This window comes from Pan troglodytes, chromosome Y (genome assembly GCF_028858775.2).
Source record: "Pan troglodytes isolate AG18354 chromosome Y, NHGRI_mPanTro3-v2.0_pri, whole genome shotgun sequence".
Taxonomy (NCBI): Eukaryota; Metazoa; Chordata; class Mammalia; order Primates; family Hominidae; genus Pan; species Pan troglodytes.
The window spans coordinates 33,412,264-33,418,825 of NC_072422.2; positions in this window are offsets into that span (position 1 = coordinate 33,412,264).

Below are 6,562 nucleotides of genomic sequence, written 5' to 3' on the forward strand. Positions count from 1 at the left end.
GACGCAGTTTACACTCTTAAACTTATCTTTCGCCGACCTTCAAAATATTTAGCAAAAGTCCTGAAACAGCACGATTTAGGAGCCTTAAAAAAATGCCAATCGTAAGAAATAACCTATATGATTCTTTGTGACTGTGACATGCTGTGATTGCAAAATCATGATTTGTTTCGAGACAAATCATTCGTTGTTCAGGATTGGGGCCAATTTCATAGGTTTGGGAAAGTACTAAAATCGTCTGTACCGTAAACATTGAAAGGATAGGTTTTATGGCATTTGAATTTTAAGTCGAATACCTTGCTTTGGATTAGCTCGTGATGATGGCTGCACAGCTCTGTCCATGTCGTAAAACCTGCAAAACAATTCACTTTTAAGAGAGTGAAGTCGGCTATGTAAATTGTACCGCGCAGGCGTGTGTGTGGTCACAGCTTCCATTGGAATTTTTCACGCGCGTCCGCCTGACAGAATTGATATACAAAAAACAACCAGCCAGGCCGGGCACAGTGGCTCACTTCTGTAATCCCAGCTCTTTGGGAGGCCGAGGTGGGTGGATCACGAGGTCAGGAGATCGAGACCATCCTGGCTAACACGGTGAAACCTCGTCTCTACTAAAAATAAAAATGCAAAAAATTAGCCGGGCGTGGTGGCGGGCGCCTGTAGTCCCAGCTACTTGGGAGGCTGAGGCAGGAGAAAGGCGTGAACCCGGGAGGCGGAGCTTGCAGTGAGCCGAGATCGCGCCACTGCACTCCAGCCTGGGCGACAGAGCGAGACTCCGTCTCAAAATAAACTAAATTAAATTAAATTAAAACAAAAAAACAACCAGTCAAATGAAGCTGCACTTCCTTAATGTGTACAATTTGATGAGTATGGACATAGGCGTAAACCCACGATACCACCATCACAATCGAGGTAATGAACATCTCCATCACCTCCAAAAGTTTCCTTGTGTTCCTTTCTGGTTATTCATTTTCTCTCTCTGTCTCTCTCTCTCTCTCTCTGTCTCTCTCTCTCTCTCTCTCTCGTGGCCAGTGCACAGGTTGGTTTCATACATTTTACGAAGGCAAGATGTAAGCTGTAAATGGTGCAGGACATTGGGGTGGCTTGGTGGGGGGCTGGGGCAGTGGGAAGGTAGAATTTGATGTCATAAGAGACAAATGGTTGCATTATTTTGGGTCTCTGATTAGCCTTTCACTAAATACACAATTTAACTGTAACAGGAAGGGTAGAGGCCGGGTGTGGCAGCTCACACCTGTAATCCCAGCACTTTTGGAAGCTGAGGCAGATGGATCACCTGAAGTTGGGAGTTCAAGACCAGCCTGACCAACATGGGGAAACCCTGTTTCTACTAAAAATGCAAAAATTAGCTGGGCGTGTTGGCACATGCCTGTAATCCCAGCTACTCAGGAGGCTGAGGCAGGAGAATCGCTTTGGAAACTCTGACAAAAAAAAAAAAAAAAAAAAAAAAAAACAGGAAGGGTAGAGGAATAGTCAATTACTTTCATAGTCTGGCTCAGTGAGTCTGTATTTTTACATAAACAGCGTAGCAGAGGAAACAATGAGATAGGCATTTGTTGCAGATGTGCAGATGGAGGACTTTCTGTCTTGCACCTGTGAAGATGAGCTACCAATGTAGGTCGCCAGGGTGAAATTAAACAGAACTGCTTTGGAGTAAAGATCTTGAGGTGCATGGCTGGGCATAGAACCTCTGCCCTTTCCAATTTGAGACGCTTGGTGGGCAGTGCCTAAACACAGAGGCAACTGCAGGTTTCTGGCTGTGGGCAGTGAATCTAGGAGTTTCCGTGTGGAGGCACCAAATCACCACTGCTCAGTTTGTTTAAGGTATCTGGGTCTTTTATAATTTTTTTTTTTCCTTTTCTTTTTTGGTCTTTCAGTGGCTGTTTCCCTGTAGTTCCTTGGAAATTGAGGGCAATTAGCTAGGATCACTCTCTTGTGTTACCTGAATGCCAAGGAGTGAATAGGAATAATTGTCCTGCCCAGAAGGGTGAAGGACCTGTTTTTTTTTTAAATCTGTTCCAGGTGTGGTCCCTCATTCCTATGTGTGATGCAGCTCAGAGTAGACTTGCAAATGTTGCAGGAGACGTAAAACTTCTTTTCTTATTCTCCCGTTATCCTACTCAACTGGCTAAGAACAAAAAACGAACCCAGCTTCCAGTTCCTATCATTAACGTTCATGGAATGGGAAGCATGGGAAATCATGGCCTTATCAAATTATAAGGATGCCAGCAGTCAAGCCTTTCCTGCAGTGACAAAAATGAAAGCTCATAGTAGAGGCGGGCAGATCACGAGCTCAGGAGATCAAGACGATCCTGGCTAACACGGTGAAACGCTGTCTCTACTGAAAATACAAAAAAGTAGCCAGGCATGGTGGCACGTGCCTGTAGTCCCAGCTACTCGGGATGCTGAGGCAGGAGAATCACTTGAATGTGTGAGGCAGAGGTTGCAGTGAGCCGAGATCGCGACACTGCACTCCAGCCTGGGTAGCAGAGCCAGACTCTGTCTCAAAAAAAAAGACCTTGAGGTCCACAATGAATTTCTCTTTTGGGGCAATTGTGAGGAATCTATGTAGCTTTTTTTTTTTTTTTTTTCTCAGACAGAGTCTTTCTCTGTCACCCAGGCTGGAGTGCAGTGGCACGATCTCAGCTCACTGCAAGCTCGCCTCCCAGGTTCACGCCATTCTCCTGCCTCCGCCTCCCAAGTTGCTGTTACTACAGGCGCCCACCACCATGCCTGGCTAATATATATATATATATATATACACACACACACACACATATATATATTTATATATACACACACATATATATATATATATATATATATATATATATATATTTTGTATTTTTAGTAGAGACGGGGTTTCACCACGTTAGCCAGGATGGTCTCAATCACCTGACCTCGTGATGCACCCGTCTCAGCCTCCGAAAGTGCTGGGATTACAGGCATGAGCCACCGCTCCCGGCCCTATGTAGCTTTTTTTTTTTTTAGCTTTGTCTTATTCTCATCTCAGGTTTGCCTGCCACAGTTCCCAACTTGACTTTTCTCTTTGGCCTCGTAGTGATTTGGGGGTTCCAACATTTACTTTTCCTTTCACACTCTCTTAGTTGAGTAGTGCCATATGCATAATTTCAAAATAATCAAGGTGTAAGAAAATGTAACAAACTACTTGGCAATATACACTCCTACCTTAAATCAGGGATTGGGTGATAAAGTTTCCTTCCAAACAGTAAGCAAATTGATGTGTTTACTGAGCACTTATTCTGTGCCAGGCATGCGTTTTCACTTTTCACATGGCCTAAGTGTGTTGAAAGAGCCTTAGCCAAACGGGCTAAGGGATGTGGTAATGTGGCAGGCCAGGTCTCACCAACACAGGCCTCTATAACAACTGTTTCAGCACTGACTGATGGGTTAAGTTAAATATTAAAAGCTGAAAAAGCCAGTGTCCTTATACAAAGGCTGGAATGCAACAAAAGTCCACCAAGAGTTTTCCCCAGGCCTTGCCTGAACCTTAAAAGCATGATTAAACAAGTTTTACTGGGGATCTGAAGAAACTCTTCAGGCCTTCACAAAAAAGTTTGTTAGGGGTCTGAAGGAACTTCTCAAACCTTTATGATTTAGCAGGAGACAAGTGTAATCATCCCAGCACCTGCACCCACTGAGATTAAGCAAATTTACCGAGACTCCAGAGGAAAGTCTTCAGGACTCAGACCTTGCTTGTAGATTAAAATAAGTAATCACATATGTCTTTAGATGAATGCACACTTACATGTAGATATAGAGCTTAGAAGCTATAGAAGCTCTGGAAAACTTTGTAATTTTGAGTTGGCCTGGCAATAATTTCCAGGCCTTCTCCCTGTAACCGGTTGTAGAAATAAAAACTCTTCCTCCCTCCCTCTGGAGGGAAAACATGCAACTGGCACTTGTACACTCCTAAAGTCAGAGACATCTGACTCTAAGATTGGGGGATGCACAGGTAGGGGAATTCTTCAGACCTCACCCTCTCCAAAGGAGAGGCCCTTGGCAGGGGTTCTGAGGTCTAGTACTAAGCCCTCCTTAGAATTTTCTCTGAATTGCCATACTGCTTGTCCCGAATATTGTTTGGAAAGTGGAGTTTGCAGTTGAATGGGAAAGTGGGATGACATTGCATGTATCCAGGTTTTTGTACTGCTGTCTTAAGCAAGGGGCCTGGTTAATGTGTGACACTCTCATTTAGTGCTGTTTGGCCCCAGTACCCTTTGGAGTCGGGGGAGGTTTGGCCTTTAAAAATCTGCCATGGAGGCTCCTTCAGCAGAAATTTTGGTTCACAGACTTCACTGAATTATCTGTTCGGGCAAACAGGCTAAAATCAGCAAGCTTATGTTGCTATCTCATGGCTGATGTTCCAAGCTATTGGATCTTTGTTTATGTGTGTGTATACAGGTCTAATGTGTTAATTTATATGTACACTTATTGTCATATGGTGTGTCTACCAAATTGGCTTATAAGTAAGAGTGCTCATAAATTAAGTAAATAAGTATAAGCAATTTTCAAGTTCATGTGACTCAAATATAACTTTACTGAACAAGGTGGCTTTAAAATTATTTAAAATAATTTTAAAAATTATTTTAGAATAAAAATAGAAATGCCTTCTGAATTGTCAGCATACATTTTGTCTGAATTTTATGTTTGTCTTTGCTAGCTATTTTAACATGTCAGTGTTTGGCACAGAAGGTTATAAAACTATAAACTCAGCCAAAACAAAATTATCTTGGTTTGCATGCTTTCTGTTGATGAATGAGAGTAACTTATGAAAGGAAAATATTTTGGGCTCCCCAAAATCACTAAGCTGAAGAGAAAATTCAAGCTGGGAATGCTTAGGGCCAACCTGCCTTCTATTGTATTCAAACTCACCCCTCTGCTCATTAAGATAAATGCATATCCGACTGCCTCCCTCAGAAAGGCTTATCAGAAACTCAAAAAAATGCTACCGTTTGTTTCCCACCTATCTGTGACCTGGAAGTTCCCAACCCCCCTCCCCACTTTGAGTTATCCTACCTTTCCACATGGAACCAATTTCATTTTACGTGTGTTAATTGATGTATCATGTCTCTCTTATTCAAAATGTCACATTTGGGAGGCCAATGCGGGCAGGTCACAAGGTCAGGAGATCGAGACCATCTTGGCTAATAAGGTGAAATCCAATCTCTACTGAAAATACAAAAAATTAGCCTGGTGTGGTGGCAGACACCTGTAATCACAGCTACTTGGGTGGCTGAGGCGGGGGAATCACTTGAACCTTGGAGGCAGAAGTTGCAGTGAACCGAGATTACACCACTGAACTGCAGCCTGGGAGACACAACGAGACTGTCTCAAAAATAATAATAATAATAATTAATAAAGTATAACAACTGAGTACAATGAATGGAATAAATGTTTTAGGTAAACCCTTTCTGTAAATTAAAATCTTAAAAGTTATTTTCAATGCTCATTTCATATCTGCATCATTTCCAATTAAGAAAGGGTTGTAGTGTAGGGAAATATGTTCTAAAATTGTGGAATTGTTCTTATCTGTAAATGTCCATATCTGATAGTTCAGAATTTCTTACATTTTAGGGTTTCATTAAGTGTTAGGATAAAAATTCTAGTTAACATGTAATAATGAAAGGAGCTGGGCACATTCCTCAGCCCCGGGCTCAAAACAAACAAGCCCAGTACAAACACATCCCATCCTCCCATCCCACCACATATCGCCATATATCTCTCAAACTTCCTGAGCCCAGTACAAACACCACCAGGAAAGTCTCCGATAAGGGGACAGCTGTTCAAAGTTTTACTGAAAGAGCGGGAACCAAAAGAATTCCTTTGTTCCCCTGTAACTTTCAGGCTATAAAAAGCAAACACTCGCATTGTTCAGGGCCCTCTTGTATGCTGTGGAATGGAGGGACCAGGTTCGAACTTGTAGTAAAGATCCTTGCCGCTTGGCTTTGACTCTGGACTCTGGTGGTCTTCTTTGGGGAACTAACGGTCTGGGCATAACAATTCTGTATACAAAATGTGCCGGAAAAGGTTATGTTATTAGGATTATGTTATTAGTACCTCCCCAGACTCCAAAGAGACAAAAACAAACAAAAAAAAATTTGTCTATTTCAGTAGTTATCCAAAAGGTAGTTCAGATTACAGATTTGAAAAGGTTATTCTTGAAACAATGTGGTAATGAACCGTTCAGTAGGTGAGAAAAATGTGGAAAAATTATATTATAAAATATTCTTTAAAACCTGATAAAGAATTGGACACATTTGGCTAATTAACATTTTCATAGCTAAAGTTCTTCATCTTGATTAAAGCAAAGTAAGAAGTATTGTTAAAAATGCATTGGCAATTTGACAGTTCTTTTTTTTTTTTACATACAGTTAAGCCTGAAGCTGGATTTAGTGTGGAGCCAAGTTTCAACATACATGCTGATGTTATGCCCAGACCGTTAGTTCCCCAAAGAAGACCACCAGAGTCCAGAGTCAAAGCCAAGCGGCAAGGATCTTTACTACAAGTTCGAACCTGGTCCCTCCATTCC